Raw genomic sequence first — 22919 nt, 5'->3', positions numbered from 1 at the left:
GCTCATTTTTCTCTTTCCTAAATTAAATAACCCAGTTCTTTCAATCTTTACTTCATTATGTTTTGTAAACCTTGTATTAGGGGCAGTTTTCCCTAATTTTTCGTGCATATTTTGAATTCTTATTGAATCTTCTAAAGTTGTTGCAATGCCTCCTAGTTCAGTGCCACCTGCAAACTTTATAAATATATTCTCTGTTCTTTCCTTGAAGTTGTATTGAATAAAATGGCAGCAAGGTTAGATTCTTGGAGGATCCTTCTTGATATTTTCTGTTAATTTGATAGCAAACCATTAATACCTATTCTTTGAGTACAGATTCACTACCCGTAGTACACCCAATTTATAGTAACTTAATCCAGACTATATTTCTCTAGTTTACTTATGAGACTATCATGGAGAATGTTGTCAAAAGCCTCACTAAAGTTCAGATGTATCATTTTTGTCACATCTCCTTTATCCACCAGGGCACTTACCCTGTCAAAGAAGGAAATTAGATTGGTGAGACACAATTTGTTCTTGACAAATGCATATTGGCTATTTCTTGCCACCTCATTATCCTCTAGGTGCCTGTAAATTGATTGTTTAATAATTTTGCTCCTGTATGTTTCTGAGTATTGAAGTTCAGTTAATGGATCCAAAGTTCCAAGTCCCCCTTTTGATCTTTTTAAAAATAGACACTGTGTTTGTAGAAGGAAATGGAAGTATCCATGGTCTGAGTTCTCAAAGATTATTGTTCATGTTCAGAAATTGCTTCATTTAGTTTCACAAAATAATTCAGAGTGAATTTCATCAGGCCCTGATGACTTGAAAATATTCCATATCATTTTTATTTTGTTCCTCTTTATAACAGGTAGACACTGATTACAAATAAACCTTGCAATTCTTTTGCCATACTGCAAGTGTCCAGGGAATATTTTGAAGAATGAGGGAAAGTAAATATATATACTTAACTTTATTGGAGAGAAAAGGTTTAGAGGGAGGGAACTGCACTGCACAGTGTAATAAGTTACCTGCTAAGCTTACCATAAACAAGATAGCTTGTCGGCTAAGGTCATGTGTGTTGAAGTAAAGTTTTGACTGTATGCTGCCAATGCAGAAAGAGAGTGAGAGAGAGAGAATTAAAACTGACATGCGCAAGACAGGCTCATGGAATTTTCCGTTGGACTCACCTAGCCTGTGTCCCCTGGGCGACCCCAAAAGTTGTCAGTCAGGCTGACCTAATTTTCAGCCCTGGGCCTGCGTGGTAACAGCAGAGAGATCAAGCTCACACATGCTCAGTCAGCTAAGAGCATGATGTCATTTGGCTAGAAAGTTCTTTGAGGGACACCTTCTAATTGGCCACCAAATTGTTATATAAGGTTAAGGAGCCCCTCCCTCGGGGAGAGATCCGCTTGAACTGAGGATGGTGCCTGGTCTCAGTATCTCTCTCAGTAAGGCTTCCTGGCCTGTCAGTCTCCTCCTGTGAGGACTCTAGCTGTCTTGCTGCGTCTTCACCCTCGATTGTACTGTTCATTCACGATGTCGATTCTCCGGTTTATGAACTGTTTTGATTTTGACTTCGACTTCAGCCTGTGACAGTTCCTGCTGTCTCCAGCTTCCTATTTACCTGGCGTTTAACCGACCTTGGCTTCGATTCTTGACCACGGCTTGGCTCAACTCTGCACACTTTGATCCTGACTCCGGCTATCTCCATGACCACTCCAACCATCTGACTGGCGTATCCTCAACGAGTTACAGTTCGTTGTACTGTGTGTTAGTTGAATCCTGTTATGAGCCGTTGAACAGTCCTAGGACTATTGAGCCAGGCAGCCTCCCCTAGCCTCCGGGTTAGATAGCAAGGGCTTGGCTCAAGAACCCTGTGGACAAACGGACCCCTGTGTTGTTGTTTGTTCGTGCCATCGCACCACTGTAACTGAAGAATTACTGTGCCTGCGCCTAAAAAGTGTAAGTCAAATAAACCACCTTGTTTAAGAAACCATTACGCTTCCGAACCGCTCAGTACTCCATCGCCAAGAATCTCGCCTGTTTCATGTTCAATTGCCACCCCGGCCCATCGTGACACTGGGGCTTGGTTCATCCCCCCGGGACAATGTGTACCAAGATGCCAGTGGTTTTCTTAAACCAAGGAAGAATTGGAAGATTCATTAATGAAGAGATTGCATTATGTGTGAAAATAATATAGGCCTTACTTATGTATTGGTTGTATACTAGCCTTTAAAATCATTAGTAAAGCTAGAATTTTGCCTGCCTACACTGATTTTATCCCTGAAAGAGTAAAAAATTGGGCTTTCACTCTGACAGAATAAGGCAAACTATTTTTCTAGGATCACTTTGTATTGTGCACTCTGGGGAGAACCCTGTGTCTTAGAGAAATTTTTTCTAAATTAATTAAGTATTAAATGACATCTTATGATTTGTATACCATTATTTTTTCTGAATTAATTTCTCTAGGCTTTTTTCCACCTTCACAATGATTTAAAATCTAGACGGAAAGAGCACTTAGATTGAAACTCCAACTAATTAAGAGAAGTTTGTATTTTATTGATTTCTTGCCAAAGGGGAATAATTTACAAGCAAGCAGCATTACACCGGGGGTAGTTCAAACTTGTTTTAGCTTCCAGTGTCGAGACAGTTTTATAAACTTTTATTAATTTTTTTATCCAGCATTTAATTTTTTTAACCTAAATTGTAGCACATCAGGAACAAAGCACTATTTGAACATGATTCCTAATTAATTGGTTGTTCTGTTTTCAAATGTAAAGCCTTATACAAGTTGGGGTTTCTTTAGTACTTTTCAATTTAACATATAAAAATACACGTGAGACACTAGAAAATTGGACCTTCATGGAGTTATTCTTAAAGATTATTTTCATTCAAAAATGTATGTGTAGAAAGGTCCTAGAGTTTTTAAGGTGTCTTTTTATAGTAAGTGTAAGAGAAAACCCAGAGTGATACTTTTGAAGGAGAGAAATATCTTCTATAGACATGCTTGAAGTATGAATCATTGTACAGAAGGCAGAAGTAAAGAACAGAGGCCTGAGTATTCATGACCAGAGGAGGCACACAAGATTCAAGTCTCCTTTCCAGTTTTGTCTCTCCAAACTCATGAAGCAGTTACTTTACAAGCCAGACCCATGTTCTGTGTACATGGAGTGAGGAAAAATATTTAAGGCAAGTTACCTGCATGTCGTGTAACGCACATGACAGTCATACATTCTGAAGATCTAACAATTTCCTCTGATTCCTGGTGACAGGTCATGAAATAAGAGATACCCTTTCTCCATAAAATGTAGCATAATGTTGGGTAAGGTGCCCTGGGTATAGAACTAAGATATTTTGAGTTCTTCTACTCCAGGCTCTTTATATTGAAAGCTATTAATATTTCTGTGCATCTCAAAGGAGGAGCCTTGTAGTGCTACCTTAAGGCAAGGCAATTATTTACCATAACTGAGAGCTTCCCTAAAGACAGAAATTGGATTACAGTGAAGGATTCTAATATCGCCTTGTCTCCACTTCGCCCTACTGCTCTTAAAAATGAATGTGCCTATTATGTACCTGGCATTATGCACTCCACTGATCTAATACAGACATTTTATCCCACTCCCAGATCCAGGAATGCAATTCAAGAATCCCAGTACTTTCACACATTAAATTCTTTACACACCAAATACACCTCTAGGTCATCAAAAATACCTGTAGGTCATCAGTATGATTCAACCCTTGAGGGAGTAAAACTAAATGGGTCTGGAAAGAGTGATTTTTCTCCCTCCCCCCTTTTCAAATAATTGATGGGCTGTATGTGACACATTTTGCATCCCACTTCAAACCCATCTCAAGAGCATTCTTTGAATTCAGCCTCATCCTGGGTCTCCCATCTCTCAGGTAAGTGCCTTCATAATTGTGCTCTTGTAGCAAAACCCCTAGTTTTTCTTTTTTAATACATATATGATAGATATGCCTTTCCTTCCCCAATTATTTCTGGCTTTTCTTTCTCTCTCTCTCTATTCCCTATAGACAAGCATAAGTGAGCTCAGACTTAGGATAAGCTTTAACATTTTTATTTTGGTAACAAGTTTTTGGTTTTGGATATCCACTGTTTTATATTGTATTATTATTAGGTTTGTATTGATTTTTACTGTTATATATTGTATTATTATCATTTTTGTATTGATTATTATTGTTTCATATGAATATTGTATAGTTTAGGCCTGTGTTTGTAACTGAACCAAAGTAACGTCAAGTTTCCGTTTTGTATGTAAAGTCTCTATCTTGTGTCCTGCCCAGGCATCCCCTGTGTTGCAACTGTATGATTCACGTATCCCTCCCATGTAAATCGGCTCCCAGATGAATGGGAGTAATTGGGAATGATTGAAATACAATGGTAGCAGGCCTCTACTGAATGGTCTGTAATGACTGGGCCATCACCTCGCATTGATTCATCCAGGAACCACAGACCTCATCGAGGAACAGAGACAAGAACCCAGCATTTGAAAGACAAAAGACCCTGCAGAACCAGCAACTCGACCATTGTACCTCACCATTACAGACACCTGAAACTGTACATCCCTGCATGGAGCGTACATGCTCAGTATGCCAGGGGCTGACCCTTGCCTGGGCATGCTTCCTGTCACTAGGGTCACGCAAGGTCTACCCCTATAAAAAGAGTCAGTGAAGTCAGACCCAGTGGGATGCCCTCTCCATCTGAACCAGCACCATGCCACACCACCTATCCACCCAGAAGCCCTGCCGGCAACCCCCTCTGGACAACACCTACTGGACAAGGACTACTTTCCAGACTGCATAGGTAGCTATCACCCCCCACCCCCTCTTCAACCAAGGATTTGGACTCTGCTTCTCTTCCCTACCTGGCCTCCAGCCCTTCCACTAAGTCTCTTTCTCCTGCTGCCATTGTGAGTGCTTGTGTGTGTATGTGTATGTATACGTGTGAACCAATAACTTCATGGGGCTGTGTAGTGTGTTGTCTGTGTAATAAAACTGTTATTTGGACCCCTAAGTTGGGTTTTACTTTACTATGGTTTGGCCCTGCTCCAATCTCTGCTCCTCACCCCTCTAAATTCTGTCTTATTTCTCCCTCTCCTGCTTCTGGCTCACTGCCACTTCCAACACCTGTCCTGAGCTCCAATCTACCTCCAAGCCCCCTGTTTCTTTGCCACTGTCTTATCCCCACTGCCTTTTCCTTTTCCCTTGAGCAACCAGGTTTCTGCCTCAGTTTCTTTCATGGCTGTCTCCTCCTTGTCACCACTTATCTACCCCCCCCAATATCTCAGCTGTCTGCCTCAGTTTCCAGCTCCAGTCTACCTCAAGTAGACCCAAGCCTCAGTTCCTCAGCCAGCTTCTCTGTAGTCCACCAATTCTAATCCCTGTTCTGGCAACTTTCACTCCCTACACTTTAACTCTCTCTCTCATCTGAACCTTCCCCCAGGTACCCCAAGTACACATATACACACTGTACCATCCAAGTTAGGGACTTACCTGTGTGTATGTGTAGGTGGGTTGTATGTGTGTGATAAACTGGTGAGTGTGTGTGTGTGTGTGTATATATGTGTGTGTACACAGATTGAGTGTGCATGATATACGAATTAGTGATCTGTGTCTAACCTTTGGCGTGTATAGTGTATGTGTTTGAATTGGTGATAGGTATGCATGTGCCTATTATTGTAAAGTCTCAGCTTTGTCTTGTTTTGGATTGAAACCTCAATATTTTTCACAAATGCAATTCCTGTTTTCCAGCTCCTCCTTCAGAGTGCTTTTTGCTAGCAATGTCAGGGCAACATCTCTTAGAAGAAAACAGTCCACTTGATTTGTTTATTACTCATTTTAATAATTATATTTAGTATTATTTTTTAATTTGGAGGCACATGCAAAGTGGCTGTTTAAATATTTTGAACTGACAGAGACATGCATCAAATTTGAAAGCTATGCTGAGGGTTAGGACTTGGTGGTACTGACCAAGCTCTACCCCCCTAGTAATTTGTCCTCAGTAGATCACTTTTGGTCTGCACAGTAATCATTTTGTAAACACTGAGTAAAGTTTGTTTTTTATTGGTCTGGCCAGGAGGATGGTCCGTATTAGACAATAATCAGCTAAACACACAGTCATGTGGATGACTTCACACATCTACGCAGTCCCATTGAACTATTTGGGAGTGCACATTTATTCATATACATATTTCTTCAGGGATAGGACCTTAATTTTGTGTCACTTTCAATTCTAGAATGCTATGCAATTTGTTCCATATTTTTCAAAAAACACAGAAAAATATACTAAGTTATTTTCTTTACTATGCTAAATTAAATCCAAGGTATGGTTGAAGTGAACTGTGTTCCTCCAGCTTTGTATACTATGCAGCAAGATCAGAATTTGATCCAGTTTTTTTCTGGAGAAACCTTGGTGAGGTAAATAGCATACAACAGAGTACATGAAGTCTGTAAAGTGAAAATGTAATCATCTTTAAAGAACCCAATCCTGTTTCTATTTCAGTGAATGGTGAAATGCATGTAAATATTAGACTTCTTTTTTCTCTAATCCCTTAGAAAAAATGCATGGGAAAATGTGGCTGCTAAAACTAATAAAAGATGCCAAGCTTCTGTTTTACACTATTTTACATTGTATTTTTAAAAATTAAGCAATCAGTGAAGGATATAGCCAATACGGTGTTTTTGTAGAAACAAAAAAATCTCATCTGTACAATAATTAGAATATAGATAGATGGTGTTCCAGATGGTACACATGCAATGAGAAGGCTTGCTTTGTACCAGATGGTATTATGACCATAGATAAAGCAACTGGATAATCGTTATAATATTTTGACATGTCATATTACATGAATAAATACTTCATTTTTCCAGAGGAAAAAGGTAAAACACCAGTAAATTGAGAAGCTGAAGGCAGATGTGGCACTTAGCCAAGAATTATTCTTATAGAAAAAAGTAAATATTGAAGTAAGGGCTTAGCAGTCTTACTTCTTTAATTTCACTTCCCTCAAGAAAGCAAAGAAGTAATTCTAATTTATGGCAATAATCCTTTACATGATTAGTCTAAGAGTAGACAACTCAGGAGGATTGTTGAAGAGGATGTCCCACTCATTTCCCCCTCTTGCCCACCCTCCCCCCATAAAAAGATCCTTGTGAAGCCGAACTTTGATCTAATATGTGGATTGCAATCAACTCTATAGTAAACATGTCCTTTTAAAGTTTTCAGAATGTAATAGAGTTATAGGGAAAGATTTTCTTTTAATTTTATCTAACACTCTACTAAAGCAATTTCTAGTGAAACAATGACAAAACTCTCCTGTGAAATGCAAGGTACTTATTAAATCTCCAGGATTTTGACAATTAGGATTCTTCCTATCGCTCTATACAAATTCAACCATCTAGATTAGGGGTAATCCACTCCCAGCCCATGAGTCAGATCTGGCCTGAAATGCTGGATCCATGGGGCTACAAATAGATCCAGAAATTTAGTAGTGGGCAAGCAATGGCACTATTGCCCTACTGCTATATTTTCAGACCCATGGGGGAGCCTCAGGACCTACATGCTGGATCTTGTTCCTAATCCTATTATGCAGAGCTACACAGAAATTGAGCTAGACTAAGCCCCAATCCCAGTGTAGGGAGGTTGGAATGATGTGGTGCCAGGACCCAATCCCAAGGTACGGGGACTGATAGGGGTGGCACTGGGCCCCCGGGGCCCAATCCTGGCACATGGAACAGGGAGGGGGCTGTGCTGATCCCCAGGGCCCAATCATGGCCTGCAGGGCCAAAAGACTGGGCACCACTGGTCTAGAACAATTGTCCAGCAAGCCATGCACTATGTGGATGTTTCCCCCTGCTGCTGTGCATGAGCACCAGCCCCCAACTGCTGCCTCAAGTGGGTGTAATTTCCCCTCACCCTTGAGACCTGATTTACACCCCCCCTCTATGGACCTGCCACTTTGCTTCCCAGAGAAGTGCCATTAATTAGCAGTCTAGACAGATGGTCTAAGGTATGCCTGTGTGTGGGCGGGAAGCGGGTGGGAAATGAGTGGCTTCCCAGCCTAACCAAGGCAGCTACCTCTGCTGCATGCAAGATGGAAGAGAAGAGATGGTTGGACTCAGGTCTCCTTCTCCCAGATACATAGGATATCCAGTAGAATAGAGAAGGCTGAAGGGGGGGGGGGGGCTGAAAGGGAAGCTCATGTTGAGCTGTTAGCCTACTATTTTCCTGAAATGCTCTGTCTTTGTTTTCTAGGATGTCACTGTGAATTCTGTATGTCTGTAGCCCATGTTTCTGCATGCATAACCTTAAAATTATCAGTATTCAATACATCCTTTTTAAAGGATCCAATTTATTAAGAGTTCCAGATTGCTCAATTTGACTATCCTGCCCTTATTTCCTGCTCTGCCAATGTTTGTGCAATGGGCAAATTTTATTAGCAATGACTTTTATATTAACTTTTATATATGAATGAAAATCGAGAAGCAAATAGATGTAATGATCCATGAGTAACCCTTCTACTTTTTGCACAACACTATATTCTTCTCAGATATTCTGCTACTAAGAAAGTCAGATCTACTCAATTTGTTCACACCTCTGGAGGAAGGCACAACATCTGTGTTAGTGGTTTTTTGGATGTGTTGGAGTTAAGTTATAGCTGTGATGGTCCAGGAACTGCATGACAGAAGATTTTTTTTTCAGATGATATGTTTTATTGGACAAACTGTGCAGTTAGGAAAGATCTTAGACAAGTTTTTGAGCACCCCTATGGTGACCTCGGATGAAAAATCCCTTGCCTCTCACACAGTTTATATATATATATTTTACAACAATTGAAATGTGCATTCAGCTAGAATGGCATTGGGTAATGATAACCAAATGTCTAGATCATTGACATATACCATTAAGTATATTGTAGAACTCATCTTTTTTTCCAAACTGTTGAAAATGGGCAGAGGAAGGAAGAGATTGCTGTTTCAGTGGGATTTGTTGTCAGTTACCATAAATTACTGCAGTGATAATATATCCTTTTTATCAGACATATCTATAAAATATGGAAGCAGCAGTTTTCTAAGTTTAAAATAAATAAGTGCATTTAAAAAAAAAAAGAAAAAACCACCAAATATAACATGTAAGTGGCATGACACTCCATTCTCCTGTAAATAAAACAACTTTCTAATTTTCACTCCACCTATTTATTATTTATTAATAGTTACTTTAAAATGTTAACAAGTAGAATGACATATATTCATTAAAATATCAAAATGAAATATATCAATCCATTATCTGTTTCAGGAGTCTGGCCCAGTGACTTGCCAACAGAAGTGCTTATATTAGACCTGATGATTCATTATCTGACAGTTCTTTACACAGGTTTAATCTACATAGGCACTTAAATCATAATGAATATGGTTGACGTTTCAAATGAAAGAAGGTCCCAGCATGGAGCTAATATTTAACTGGAGCCCATTAGTACATGATGAAAATGTTTCTGAGCAATGCACTGAGGATGGGCAATGGTAATAGTAACAATATCCACAGAATAGTCAAGTATCTATTTGTCCCCTGCTTCTACTGCCCTATTCCTAATAGTATGATTCCATGTTTTGTAGGCTCATGGTAATCTGCTGAATGACTGACTGATATAATAGTAAGAGGTGATACATGAACTGTGAATCAAAGGAAATATGTCAAATCATTATGTTCCAAAGATATATGCCCCACAAGGGTTGTAGCCCAAGGAACCTAAAATATTAGCAGTTTTTTCTCAATCTATTACAGAATACCCAAAATCCTTCTGGGTGAATAGATTACTTAAAGGTCAGGCATAGGGAGGGGGAAGACCAAATTCAAACCACTTGAGAAGAAATGTCATTCTGGAGAGAAGAATAGAAGGAAGCAAAAGCAATGGAGAGTGAATAATCAATTAGCCAGGCCCAGTCAGGTAAAAAAAATACACATGTAAGATGAGAGAAAGGGAAAGATCCATACTGAAAGGAAATAAACAAGTCATGGACCAAGACATCCAGACTACAACATCCTTAGAAAGAGGATGAACTTTGCCTGCTAAAAGGCACTGAAGTGTTAGCATATACTGAAGATCTATGCCTTCCATGTTGCTATTATCAGCCTATGAAGTACAGCAAAGGCACCTGATGACTTTAATTTACTTTTCCAACCTAGTTTTGCCAGAAAACTCATGATGAAGAGAAGCACTTCAGCATCACTCTCACATCAGGTAAGGTTTTTAGAAGGAAGGAGAAATAAAACATTCTTGAGTGGTTATTTTAATGGAAACTCCCACAATTTGAATCCTTGAGAGAGACTGTTGCATTTCAATGATCAAATGAAAGTATTTTCAGTGTAGTTTTGCCTGTTTAATTTTTTTTTGTGGCTTAAGGGAACAAGTACATAGCTTCATATTTTCTACTTACATGTTATGTTCAGAAAACAGTCAGGGTGGGTGTGTCTACATGTGGATTTACTCTGGTTTAAATTTACTGTGTAGTAAATTACTGTGTGCTAAGCAGGAATAGGGTAGCGTCTACACATACAGGCATTAAGGAGCATTAACGCTGTATGTGGACTGACTTGGGACTAACGTTAATACCAAGTCAGTTCACACACATAATGTTACTGCATAGTAAGGCAGTAATCAGACATAGTAATCGGACATAAATTTGCTACCTGCATAATGCAGGTATCAAATTTATTCTCAAGTCGGCATAAGTCACCATAGTTACTGTGCAGTACAGGCATGCACATGTAGATGAGTGCCCATACTGAGCATACCTGAGTTCTACTGAGTAAAATTACTGCACAGTAAATATGCATGTGTAGATGCCCCCAGTATGTCTGTAGTTTTGCACAGTCCTATATGGCTCTGCAAGCCAAACTTGCTGAATATTCATATTAAAAACTCTTTAGCTTACTTTCCAGAAGGAGTCTAGTACACTTCCAGAAACTCTGTTGAGCATCTGAGATTGAACTTCTTCCTATCACTCCATGCTTCCTGTAGCATATTCAAAACTCACCTCGGCTAAAGAATTAATGTTTAGGAAATCTGCCAACATCTGAGGGGTATGATTTATGGAATTTTTAGATCAGAACCATATGACACCTTGGCACATCAAAGTAGGTATGGCATGCAGTAGGCCTAGATAAGTAACATAAAGTTAGAGATCCACAGGAAATACTTTTTCTGTCCCACTCAATTCCAGTCAGCATCGTGTTGGACTTTCCCTTTTCTGCATTCTGTTCCTTTCTCTCCTGCTACAAGCAGTGGCAGTCCACTTGATTTTTAGCTCAGGTCACCAGCTGCAGTTTGTGATTCCCATGACAGAACTGTGAGTTCTGATGGATTAGTTAATTATTCTCTGATTGCATGTAACTAACCATGATGTGTTACATTCAGAGACCCATCTAAGTTTTTCAGAAAATCTAGAGATTTTCAGGTGCAAACCCTGCCAACTACACCTCTGAGGAACAAAGTGGGGACCTTCCCACTGTCACTGCTGTGCCAGGCTAACACAGGGCTGGTGGGAGCTGCTGTGAGGATGCCAGGCTCAGCTAAGATCATAAGTAGTAGTTGGTGGGTCCCTGATTCTTACACTGCTCCCTTCCCTGTCCTCCCAACAGTTAGGAACAGACACAAAAAGCGGGAATCCACAAACTGCCTGTCTCCAGCTGAGCCTCACACCCCAGACTACTGCTCCCAACAGCTGACACCACTGAGTTAGTGGGAGAAACCCAGGGGGAAACTAGGGAGGGAGCAATAACCCATCTACTGCTGCCACTGCCATTCCCAGCTGATACCACTACACCGTGCAGCTGCTCTTAACTAGGGTGGGGCAACAGCAGCTTTGGAGTTCCCCGCACTCCCAGGTCAACCAAAGAGATCGGATACTATGGTCAGGTCCCCCTTCCCTGCACCCAGAGGTATAATTAGCAGGGTTTGCACCCTGGGTTGCCAGAGCATAGCCTGAGCCCTACAGGAGGTCTGGGCCTGTGGGAAACTAGAGCCACTAGTATATGCTATGCGGTAGCAGGGGAGCATAACTGAGCCAGCACCTCTCTTTCCCCCCTCTCCCGCTATCCACCTCTGGTTGCATCAATTCTTTTTAAATCTGGGATAGGAGACTACATTATAGCCTTGTGAAGGTATTTCTTGGCTCCTTCACAACTCCCAGCTTTGTATCACCACATTTGGATCAGCTCCATCCAATGAGACAGGTAATAATGACTACAGTATCTAATACTGAAAAGGGTTTCCTTGGAGAAGGAAGGGAGGATTATTTGTTGGTCTAATGTTAGCCCAAATTATCAAAAGTACTCCCATAGTTGTATGTGAAAGTATTGTTCTTCTAACAAAAGATAAAACTACAGAAGAAAGAAGCCTTGTAGCAGAAAGGGCTTTATTTTGTGCAACAGAACTTAATATTAGCATTTGTAAATGTTACTGGAAGTGCTTGGGTAGGAGGGATAGTCAACAGTGTGGAACCAAAAGAGGATATCATTTGCTTGTAAAGCAATTTCTGAATTTAAAAAAAAACTTTAATGAAGGTAGGAAGGAGAATCATGTGTTACACTCAAAGAAATCCAGAACCTTAAAGTGTTTACTTTATAAAAGGCAAGCATCTAAAGAATCTTTAGTAAAAGACCTTTTGTTTAACTAAACTGTAAAGGATCTCTTACAAATTGAATTTTTCATGATGAGGTTAAATAAAGAAGTACTTATCACACTGATTGACTGCTCTGAGCCTTTCTGTGCTTTATCTCTGGAGCTAGAGGTCAGTTATTTAAAAAAAAAGTTTATTAGAAATGCAAAACTAGAATATAAGAAGCCTGATGATACTGATATGCTCTAGTTGGGTAGCTGAGATAAATGTAATTATCTAGTTGTTATGTATTTATTTAGATTTATAAAATAGTAAAAATAACCTGTTTTATGCTCTGGTTGCCCTTACATAATTAATCTCCATAACAATGTCAAATTGGGCTGCTAATCTCACATCAAGTGAGTATACATCAGACATAATAATACAAGATAGGATTTCACAGTAGAGTACAATAATTAAGTTTCTCCCACCAAGACCCTATCTCCTCCTCCAAATGCCAAGGGAAATATTTGGTCTTCAAAGTATGCTTGGACATTAACATATCTGGGTTTTGGTGGACCAAGAGGAGAGGAGAGTAAAATTCCCAGTTGATTCTCTACTCTTTATTATTAAGAATAACTAAAAAAAAAAAAAAAAGCTTGTGTAACTGGTAACAGAGGGAAGTACCTCAACTTTCTGGTAGAAAGAAGGGGAGGGTAGCACATTACAGACTAACTGGCCACCTCTACATGAGATGCTGACTGCACAGTAGCCTGATACTACTGTGCAGTAGCAACACGTGGCAAGAACTGAGATGCAATGCTACTGTGCAATAGTCTTAGGCTACTGTGCAATAGCATCACAGGAAAGGCATTCAGAGGTGCTACTCTGCAGTAATGCCACTGGTTCAGAGAGAACTGAGCTTATCTATACATTTAGTGAAGTAGATTATTGCCCATGAAAGCTCATGTCTGTCTCTAAGTCCTCTACCTCCTGATTCACTTCAGACTAACACAGCTAACTGCTCCTGATGACTTGGAATGTAGCAGATGGACATGAAGTCAAAGGCCCTGTGTAGACTAAATGAGGGGGGCATGTGCATGATACTTGAAAGAAGGTTAAATGTTTTTGCACCACTTTAATGGTGTCAGTGTTTGCATGCCTCGGTGGCATGTTGCATATTAATTCCAGCCGCTGTAGGAAATTTGGTGGTGTAATACACCTTAAATTATTTGGGGCACAGCAAACTAATACTCCTCTAAGGAGTTTTAGTTTGTGCCTACAGCCACGGAGCAAAGCACTGGGCTCCATGCAGCTCCATGGCTCTGCAGGACCTGACAGCAGTCCAGGAAGACAGACTCCGCCCAAGAAAAGTGGCAAGCTTGGTATATTTTTTCCCCCTGAAGCCTACCTACCTGTCTGAGCTGTGCAGGGGCCTGGTGGTTCTCTCTGTGGCTGCGGTGCCCCCTGGAATTTCCCAAGCTGGGTGCCTGTGTATGGGTGCCTTCTGGGTGTGGGCTGCCACTGCTGCAGAGGGAAGTGATAGGCCCCACTGCAGCCCAGAAACCTCTCCACCCACCGGTAGCTCGCCTGCCCCTCCCTGCCACCAAAGTCAGTACGGTGTGTGTACGATACAGAGGTTTAATCAGCCCTTAACTGGAACAGTGTTTTTAAAAACCCACCACCTAAATTTAGGGCCTCCGTTTCATCTGCACACACCCAAAGTGTGGTATTGTTTAAAAAAACCCACACAATAACATTCTGGGTTGATTCAATAGGAATGTCACCTGCAAGTCCAAGGAAGTGATTCTCATACCCCTCTCCACTATCTACTGCTCCTTATCTATTTACTGCTCCTGCGGTGTGTCTACATGAGATGTTTACATGCAGAGTTGACTAATTAGCTCTGCAGTAAACATCTCAGCATCTACACTTGCAGGGCTATTATGCTGGAGTAAACTAATAGTAGTACTTATTAGGGCTGTGCAAAATTTCTCCTGGTGTTTCATTTTGAAGCTGTTTTGATGCATTTGATGCACTTTGAGCTCAAAACAGTGACATTAAAATGGAACAAAAGCCTTCAAAATAGCTTCTAAATGAAACTCAAAACATCTCAAAAGTTTTGAAATGTTTCAAATCCAGCCACCCCCTCCACAGCATGTTGAGCCAAGCAGAAAGAGACCCAGGTTGGCAGGCTGATGCCCCCCCAGAGCCCTGCCAGTTGGGACTTCCCCAAACCATCTCAATGTGCTGCAGTCCTGGGTACATGTTTAAACAGCACACCGAGGTGCAATAAACTCTGGTGCAATAACACCAGAGTTTTTTGCTCTACATTAATTGCACGTGTAGATGTGCCACTGTTCTCCTACTCTGTTTAGTATTCCAACTAACCTGGATCCCATTTTGGCTCTTGCACTTTGAAATGATATGGATTCATTGGAAAGAATTCAAAAGAGAGCAAAAATAAATAAATAAATGCCATGGATGTGGTGGCTAACTACATCTATGAACAAAATGGGTAAGGACTGCAGTGTTCTGACATGAATCAACCAGTATTTGATTAATATTAAGATACTATCACAAGTAAGAGAATAAAGGTAAAAAAAAAAAAAAAAGGAAAAAGGCCACCATCTTTCAAGTAACCCTGCACAAGGATTTCTGTGGCGACATATGCCTCACCTGCTCCAGTGAGATTCTATGTGGAGGCAGAAGTTTGTGCATACAGAAGAGCTTGCTGTGCTGAGATCAGACTTTGCATCTTAAAAGATTTAGTTAAGCCACTGATTAGATTCTGCATGAGTTAATGAGGGTAAGACCTTTATACTTTGCCTTTGCCTACTTGTAAGGCTGTTCAAAACTTTCTTCATTGTAAGAGAACACAGGAAATGTAATACATTTAAAGAAATAATAACTTTCCCTGGAAAGTCACTTAGTTGATCTTTGTGAAGTACTGGTTTAAAATAAAAAAAACACGCATGTGAAATGTGTGTTTTGGGAGCAAAGGAAAGGAAGGATATAACTGCCTAATTTTGAGAGGTAGTTTAAATATTGCAAAGGATTAATATGTAACTGTTAGAATCACAGTTATAAATACTTGTAGCTATCCAAGATAGTATTAATCTGTCTTTTTTTCTCTCTCTTCCAGGAGATTAGAAAAAAACTTGTGTGAGGAGTAATGCTTATCATAATACATGCTTGAAAGGTTCTAAATGCTGTAGCAAGCCTTCTGATTATGCATGAATACTTTTTTATATATGTTTACTTCTGAATCTAGAACTGGTTATTGCTGAGAATCCCTAGAAAACAAAAACCTGGTAAGTGTACCTAAAAAGAAAGAAAATTGGAAAAATATTTTAAATGCCAGCCTCTTGAACAAAACTCTTAGACATGTCTACAACATCAGAAGATAAACATTTGCTGCTATGTGGCATGGAATTCCTATGTTTCCAAAGCTATTCCTCTCCCCCCACCCTCTCCCCCCACCACAAAGGATGTAATATAGTTGCTCTTGGTGCAGTGCTGAGCATGTACCAAAAGGTCTTTTATTTTGGGATCATCCAGTGTTGCCATAAAGAAGTCTGTATTGCATGCTTGTGTCAAACTTGCCTTGAGATATGGGTCAGATCTGGACCATAGGGATGCCTTCAAGGCCAGTAGTAGCTATGGAAGGTCTGGTGGCGGCAGCAGGGATTCAGGGCCAGCAGTTTCATGGCAGGGTTGATCTAGGAAAGATGATGTGGGTCTGGCAGTAGTAGTGGGGGGCTGGGCCCAGAAGTGGGGGTATCCAACTTCTGGTAGCTCAGAAGACTACCAGTGTGCTGAATGCAGTGAGTCTGCAAGCCATATCCAGTGCCCAGGCTGCATGTATGACACCCCTGATTTAATGCAAATAGAATGGGCGTGCTAGGTTTCACTGTAGTGTTCCCTAGCACCATCTTTTGACAATGCAGATGTAACCCAAGAGATTGTTTGCAACTCTGCTGCCTCTGCCTGTTGGCACATTTATGACCCAGGTACCTTGTTCTGGGTGGACCCAAACCCTCAGACCAGCCACAACTTCTTGCACTTGATAATAGGCAAACTTTATTGATACACAGTGATTGCAGGGAACAATAATGCAGGCAAGGCAAACAAAATGACCCCCACCCCCTGATTATATATCTAACAGTCTTAGGGATGTCACAGAGGGAAGGTGTGTTTGGCCAGTATGTGAACTTTACCCTGTGGTTCTTTCTTGAATGTCAGATATCAGCAACCTGGAGAATGAGGGCTGAGGCCCACCCCTGACAATGTGGTGGGTGAGATGGGTGGCTGGTGTGCCCTCTGTCCACGGTGGCCTTAGTTTCTCCCCTCAGGTACACTTTGCTGCTCTGAAATCCCTCCTTTTGTATTTTTCTTCTCCTCTGATGACCCTTTATTTCTGGGTACCATTGATTGGTTTCCTTGAGGTCATCATACCATTCGTGTTCTTTTCTTTTCCTATGTTCCCCAAACCATTATGTGCACACATCTTAATTTTGTCATTTACCAATTTATTAATTTGGGCATGCCCTGGCCTCCTAATTTGATACGTTCACCAAAACCAGAAATCCCAAGGGCTCTGCAGCTGGTAACTGTGACTTAGCCACCTTATCTCATGTTATGGAAAAGTGTGGTACATGTTCATCTTTCCCAGCCTCTTTAGGTCCGCTTATCCATTGGCTTCAGGCACAATGTCTGCTCACTCCAGACGCAGTGGGGCTTGAAGGAAACTTTGCCACAAATTGGCTTTTTAAAACCAATTAACCCTTGCTATTGCCCTGAACCATTGTTCTAATGTAATATCTACTTTATCTGCAAGCCAAATCCTAAAAACAAACCTCTAAATATATATATATATTTTTTAGCCATCACTGCCATTCCAATTCAGTGAGAATATTGTCAAGAGATGTTGGGGAGATTCTTTGAAGGATAGGTGACAGGAATTGAATCTCATTTGAAAGGGTGAGATGGACAGGCAGAAAGGGTTACAAGGGAGCCCTTTGAAAGTCTAAACACATATAGAAAAGCAAACTCTGGACTTACCTGCAAAATGAATGTAAGTCAATGAGAAGCAAGACATTTAATTGCAGTAGGGATATACAGAGATCAGAAATATATCAGGGAATGGATGAGAATGTTTTTGCCCTTCAGATACAAAAGGTGAGAGCATTGATGCAAAAAATGGGACCTCAAATCTGGTGTAGGGAAGGAAGAGACTTGGGGGTCATCATTGATCACAAGATGAACATGAGCCTGCAATGCAATGCTGTGGATAGCAAAGCGACCAAAATGCTGGCTTGCATCCATAGATGCTTCTCAAGCAAATCCTGGGACATCATTCTCCCCTTGTACTCAGCCTTGGGAGTACTGCATCCAGTTTTGGGCTCCACAATTCAAAAAGGATGTGGAGAAGCTTGAGAGAGTCCAGAGAAGAGCCATGCACATGATCAGAGGTCAAGAAAACAGAACCTTACGACAACAGGCTGAGAGCTACGGGGCTCTTTAGCCTGGAAAAGCGCAGGCTCAAGGGTGATCTGTTGGCCACCTATACATTTATCACGGGTGACCACCAGTATCTGGGGGAACATTTGTTCACCAGAGCACCCCAAGGGATGACGAGGTCGAACGGTCATAAACTACTGCAATACTGTTTCAGGCTGGACATAAGGAAGAATTTCTTTACTGTCCGAGCCCCCAAGGCTGTCATTGGAGGTGGTTCAAGCACCTACATTGAACACCTTCAAGAGTAAATTGGATGCTTATCTTGCTGGGATCCTATGACCCCAGCTGACTTCCTGCCCTTTGGGCCGGGGGCTGGACTCGATGATCTTCCAAGGTTCCTTCCAGCCCTAATGTCTATGAAATCTATGTATAGATGGAGGGCTGGATTCCAATCTCACCTGCATCTTTACCTTGTACTTCAGCAGAGTTGCCCCTGATATAATGTAGTATATATGACAGAAGAATTATGAGGTTCTACACCAGGGGTACTCGTTCTCTGGCCTGTGGGACAAACGTAGCCTTGGAACAGAGCCTTGGAATCTGGCCCATGGGGCTCCCCACAGTTTGGGAAATTTATTTTAAGTCCATTTTCAAACCTAAATATGGAAAGAATAAGTCCTTTTCCTTCTTCCATTTTTCTTGAAGCTTCACATGCAGTAAGTTTACTTTTTCTTGGAGGGTATTTTGGTAAAAAAGAAGTGTGTCTGAAAATCGCATTTAATACATTCACTGACATTTTGTTTTTCTTGAAGACGCTCACAATTTTTTGCTTCCTCCTGTCACCTGATTTAGCTAGACTCCAGTCAAAAAGGAAAAGAAGTTTGTTCCTTTATCTACTATTTCTTACAGTCTGCATATTTATAATGGCTATCATTGTTAAATAGGGTGACCTATTATTTTCAAGGAAATCCAGGACACTGCCTCTGCTCTGGCTGATCTCTGAGTCAGGGAGAAGTAACAGTGCCCAGCCCAGTCCACCCGCTGCCTCCAGCTGCTGCTCAGGAGGATCCAAGCCAGGCAGCTTGGATGGGGTGACAACAATACAGGACTTTTGTTTCCAGTTTTACCTACCAGCTGGGACAACTTATAAAATCTGGGATGGGCCTGGCTAAAGCAGGACATATAGTCACCATAGGCATTTTTACACATGCTTTGGAGCTTGAGGGGGTGCTTTAATTAGAGCACCTGAAGTGTCTCATGATGAGCTTTAGTTAAAGTGGCCCCACTGCCATTTTGAAGAACCGGGTTGCTGATACATGAGACTCAGCCTGGCTGGAGCATGGTAATTACCACCCTCCAGCAGACTGTATTAGTCGAGTCTGCTCTGACTCACTGTAAATATAGCACACTGGAATAGTCTCCCGCCTATTTCCAAATTACTTTGAAAATGTTTGTTTTTATAACTGTTTGTGGCAATTGAAGGGAAACAGATAAACAGAGTGAGGGATTGAGGAGAAATTACAAAGATCTCTACCATAAAAAGTGTGAAAGAAGGTATATATTCATACCAAGATGGATAAGGACAGGATTAACTAGGCATATTAAAGTAGGGCTATAAGAAGACAGTAGAAAAGGAAGACTTCTCTTTCCTTTTCTTTTTCCAGGCAAAGAGGACCCTCAAGCCAGAGTAAAAAAGAGGGAGAAACTGGTAAATCACAGAGTTTCCTGCAGAAAAAACTCAATTGCTTTTTAAAATGACAAACAAAAACCTGTTGAAGCTACCCTTAATTGCATCACCCACCCAACACTAACTTGTTCAATTCTCTTTTCCAAACTGCAATATTTGTGTTTTTTAGAGATGTTGTATGCTTATATAGAAAACAGTCTGGGAGCAAAGTGATATATGTTCCAGTGACCCACTACCAACAATTTTAGAGGGGATAGATCCCACAAGAACTTGAAATTCAAGAGTAGAAGAACAATCACTAATGCCTTTTCTTGATAGCTGTGACAAAGGAAAAATAGTATTGGTTTCAAAAGGCACATATGGAATACTATATCAAGGAACAAACATCCTTTCTTTCTTGACCAAGTCTGGCTTTCTCAGATCAGGGGCAGGAATTTATTTCAATAAGGAAGGCCTTTGGGGTGAAGGGAATAACAGTGACAGAACTCTTTTCCCGCCAAAGTTGGAGTAGTAGTGTATATGCTAAGACAATAAAATGCAAAACAGAAACTACTTTAAAAAGGTAAAAATATTGAATTCAGAGAGTCCTAAGACAGAATGAAAAAAGGTGGTATTTAAATGACTGACAGAGTATGCTGCAATGTAGTATTGTATGCTGTTTTTCCTATGATGTTCTAATGAAATTAGTTTAGCATTAACATATGCAGTGCTCACTGGTTTTTATGGTGAAATACGTAACAAACTAAAACAGATTACATTTTGTACACTCTATTATCTTTATCATCACTTGTAATGATGTGGGTTTTTTTCTGTTACACAAAAATACAATAATGCAAACAAATGAACAAAGCCAACTCTCATTTATACTGACAATGACCTGGAGCAATTTTACTGAGACACTCTAGATATACACTGAGTGCACATGATGTGAAGGATTTGACCTAAACTTTGAAATGAACAAATGCACATCAGCAGCAGCAACAATAAAAAGGTAGATATCTGTTTAGCTGAGTTCTGGCATGCTATTAGCTAGTTCCTCTTCTTCTGTAGAGTGCATATAATGCATAATGAGGTGCTGAGGGAAGAAATGGTAACGTTTATCAAGGGATTTATTTAAATCAGAAGCATTTGTACAGTCCTCAGCAAAATCAAATTTCTGAGCAAAACGTTAAAAAAAATGCAAGGGAAATGGTGCATAAAATTTGGACGGATCAGGTCCTAGCTCTGTAATCTAACTCTTGGGGAACAATTAAGGCATTAAAAAGTCTCAAGGCATTTGTCTGTCATTTTTACTGGGACAAGGGGAATTAAAAGAACCTAATGGAAATCTTAATTACACACACCTAATTATGAACATTTCACAGAAATAGAAGTGCAGAAATTGAGGGCTTTGTAACACTAATAATGCTGCTTATAAGCTATCATAAACAATGCTAAGAGCTGGGAAGGAACTCTGTTGGAGGCTATCACTGTAAAAAGTAAGCATAATGCTATGTTCAATTAACAGAAACTGTCAACAATTTTGAGGGAGGAATTTACTAGCATGCAAATGTAAATGTCCTTAATGCAGAAATTAAAGAAAATATTCCTTTTTTAAAGTTGTGGAAATATAAATATAAGCAGAAAACAACAAAGGCAACAAATTACAGTATTTGCATATTAGTTAAAGCAAAATGCTACTACAGCTGTAATCATATTCTTAAAAAGCAAAAGGTATCAAATCTGAATGCGTGGTATCCTAAGAGAAAACATGCATTTCAGGGTCTACAAATACTGAAAAGGCAGAGGGTCCTCAGGAGAGGTTAAGCTAGCTTGAAGAGCCAATTACATTAAAAAAAAAACTGTGTAAGAAATTACAAACCATCCTGACAATGAAAACCCAATAGAAAGAATGATTTAACCGTAATAGTTCATAAAGAATTAGTAGAAAAATATATGATTTTTTTTCCCTGGGTAAGGAACGGTGGTAAGAGAAGAGGGAATTAAATTGATCCTAATTCATTTCATGAAGCATAGCCAGTAAGAACTGTCTTATTCATTTCCACTGATGATTATGAAAATGAAGGCAAGGAGTAAGATAAATAATGGCCTCAGTTCTTCTAAATATTTACATTCTAAATGCAAGAAATGCACATAGATTTAGTAACAACTCTGCCTTAAAAAAACAAACAAACAATCGAAAATGGCATTTAGAAAATTGGGTGTCCTGTGTTCTCTCAACAGAATTGATAGGAGAGTTGAACACTTCAGGGTAGGCCTCATTCTGCATTCCTTGTACATTCAAAACTTTCCCTGATGCAGTGGAAATATTTTATCTGCATTGCATTTAGGGCTGAGTCTTTCCTATGTAAATTTCTCTGAATGTTGATGTGACAATACCACAGGTTCAGGGCTGTGAATGAGAGGCCATATTACCATTATTAGTATTTATGTAGAGTACACTCATATCTCTATCAAAAGAAAGTTGAAAAGAAAGTTTAACTGAGTTCCTTATTTAAAGGGAAAGCTAACGTTGGAGGTGTATTTCCAAAGTGAATTACTGAGGAGGGGAGGGAAGGTTATTTATTGTGACTGCCTCCTGGAAGACCAGCAGTGCTTTTCTACATAATTACAATAGTGGCAAGGGAAAAAACATCACTGACTAGCAAGGGAATAAAAAAAGAGATAAGGGGCTAAAAGATGGTCTGGAGAAATGGTTGGGTGCTAAACCATGGCTGGGGAAAGTGCCTGGTTAAAAAAAAAAAAGGAATTAATGTACCTGGAAAAACAATCCCAAGTCACTAACAACTATAATGAAGCCTATATATTTGCACTATGCTTCTTCTAGCCCCTTCCCCTTATTGACATTCCCAGCACCCTTGTGGAACTTCTCTCTTGAATTATGTCAGTGCTTTTGGCTTCCATTTTCAAAACCAATTAGTGATTATGGGCACTATTTTTAGCCAAACTGAGACATTGTGAGGAGGCCAGATTTTCAGAAAATGCGCTCAGGCCTAAGGAAATCAGACCACTTTCTGATGTCTAAAGTTGGACATCCATTATTCCTAATTTATTTACAAAATGTAGGCAGTTTTCTGGCCCAGCCAGAAATACCAAGTAAGAATTTTTAAACTGAGCCGATTGATTTTGGAGGAAGGTTCAAGGCATCAGGTTTTGGAGGTGACTTTTTTTCTAATGA

General features: G+C 40.2%; 1 long non-coding RNA gene across 2 annotated transcripts in view; it reads left to right on the top strand.

The window, feature by feature from the left end:
• Positions 1-22919, top strand: part of LOC109303427 — a 91474-nt gene that overhangs the window by 33860 nt on the left and 34695 nt on the right. Inside the window, exon 1 of one of the 2 annotated variants that reach the window (XR_002099105.1) lies at positions 9086-10232. The exons of the other annotated variant lie outside the window; for it this stretch is intronic. This is a non-coding gene — a long non-coding RNA (uncharacterized LOC109303427). Of the gene's footprint in view, positions 1-9085; positions 10233-22919 lie in introns of those variants that run through there. 2 annotated transcript variants of the gene reach the window in all.

This window comes from Gavialis gangeticus, unplaced genomic scaffold (genome assembly GCF_001723915.1).
Source record: "Gavialis gangeticus isolate Ggan-Ray unplaced genomic scaffold, GavGan_comp1, whole genome shotgun sequence".
NCBI lineage: Eukaryota > Metazoa > Chordata > Crocodylia > Gavialidae > Gavialis > Gavialis gangeticus.
This window is presented reverse-complemented; position numbering and strand designations above follow the sequence as displayed.